Source organism: Octodon degus, unplaced genomic scaffold, assembly GCF_000260255.1.
Source record: "Octodon degus isolate 3935 unplaced genomic scaffold, OctDeg1.0 scaffold00159, whole genome shotgun sequence".
Classification (NCBI taxonomy): Eukaryota; Metazoa; Chordata; class Mammalia; order Rodentia; family Octodontidae; genus Octodon; species Octodon degus.
Genome location: NW_004524735.1, coordinates 2,345,486 through 2,347,563, shown reverse-complemented (window position 1 = coordinate 2,347,563; position 2,078 = coordinate 2,345,486). Strand labels below are relative to the sequence as shown.

The window sequence follows — 2,078 nt, the reverse complement described above, 5'->3', positions numbered from 1 at the left end:
TCTCAGCTCTTAGGAGGCTGTAAACAGGCGGATCACGATGAGTCCGATCTAGTAGTGAGACCCTGAACACCCATTAAATCCTTTTCCCTATGATACAAAAAATAAATAAATAAAAATAAAAATAAATAAAATTTAATGGAAAAATTTGAATAGAAACAACAACAAGCAAAAGAACATTTCTGAGATCCAAAGAACACAACCTAGTTTCCTATGATATAACTATAAAGTTTAATTCTGCAAATAATCAGGGCTAAAAGAATTTTAGTAAGGAGTTTTCGGGGGTGGTAAAATAAGAGGCAGAGGCCAAGGTGTGGCCTTAGGCAACCGGGGAGCTCTGGTCTCTTAATCTTCCACTTCCTAAGCACCATGAGGTGAGCACTTCCTCACACTGACCTTATTGTCTCAGCCTCTCCAGTATGGGGATCATGGGGCCAGCCCAGGAGGATGGCATGCAGTACTGTGGGTCGAACTCCAGACCTTGCGCTTGCCAGGCAGGTACGTAGGCTGCCAAGCTACCTCCCCAGCCCTAAACGTGTCCTCTTGCAGAACTGATTATCTCTGCTCCTTATTGCAGTAATGGAGACCACTAGCATGGCCACTGATGGATTCCAGCTGTTCGTGTTCAAAGGCTCAGCCACCCAGGGTTCTCTAACCTACTTGCCAGGTTTTTTAAAGAAAATTTCTTGATCACCACCACAGCTGTTCGTGTTCAAAGGATCAGCCACCCAGGGTTCTCTAACCTACTTGCCAGGTTTTTTAAAGAAAATTTCTTGATCACCACCTGGCAGACACATTGCTGAGCTCAGCTCAGCTGGTTTATCTTCACAACACCCCACACTACAGCCTTCATTAAATTTCTATTGCATTGTACATTTCAGGAAGGCAGATGAGAAAACAGAGTTTTGGCTTGCTTACAATTTCACTTTTCTCTCCAAGTTTTTGATATGTATTTACCCTTTTTATGATTTTTGATTCCTATTTCTACTTTTTATTTATTTTTATTTTTATTTATTTATTTATTTTACTTTATTTTTATTTTATTTTGGTGAAACTGGGGATTGAATTCTGGCCCTTGCGCTTGCCAGGATAGCGCTTATTCTACTGAGCCATCTCCCCGGTCCCTGACTCCTATTTTTATAAATCCTTTTAGATAACAAATACTAAGTGTGTTCCTTTCTTTGTGCCATAGGTATTTAGCAGGATGCTTGCAGCCCTATTGGAAAAATCTCTGCAGAATCACATATTTCTATTATACTGAGTACTTTAAAGAGTGTCATATTAATGTGCACTTCACTAAAATAAAAAATAATCATGATTGCCAAAGCTGCACGGTTATCTTCAGAATGTCGGTCAAAGGCCGGACTGAAATGCTCCCCTCGAGAGTGTCACAGAAGGTTCAATGAAGGAGCAGCTGAAAGGCGCATAGGTAGGCCCAAACCTCTCTAAGAAAAGTCAGATGCCTTAACGCTGCGCTTTCGGCACACCCTGAAGGTCAACGGGACCAAGATTCTGATGGGAGCAGCGAAGAAGGAGGCCACCTTCTCCCTGGCCGAGGCCAAGTTCACTGCAGGTCACATCAGCACCACAGTCATCCAAGGCCCAAGTGAGGATTTGGGAAAAGAAAGAAAAAGCAGCAGGTGTTACTTTGCCGGTGTTTGAAGATTACCATGAAGGAACTGACAGCTATGAGCTGAATAGCTTAGCTAGAGGTGGAGAGAAGTTGGCAAAACTGAAGAGGAATTATGTTGCTCCTGTATCGGCCAACACAACCCGGTCCTCTTCCAGAGTCTGCTGATCGGGGCACTTGACCGTTCATTGCTAAGAAGCTGCGAGGACACCGATTTTTCACTTTCCACTTCTTTCTTTTTTCTTTAATTTTTTCCCCCTTTTATTCGTTACAGGGTCTTGCTGCACAGCTCGGACTCTTAGTGATCCTCCTGTCTCAGCTTCCCCAGCGTTGTTGGGATTACAGGCGCATGCCACCTTTGGTGGTCTGCACAGTGCATCTAGGGTGGGGCCTGCAGGGCATGTGGCACCCGGGGTTTGATCGGGGGACCGTGCATTTGCCGGGCAGGTGC

The 2,078-nt window shown here is 44.2% G+C and overlaps 1 pseudogene; it reads left to right on the top strand.

The window, feature by feature from the left end:
- Positions 1 to 1,343: 1,343 nt before the first annotated feature.
- LOC101574992 lies at positions 1,344 to 1,795 on the top strand (annotated as a pseudogene).
- Positions 1,796 to 2,078: the final 283 nt, after the last annotated feature.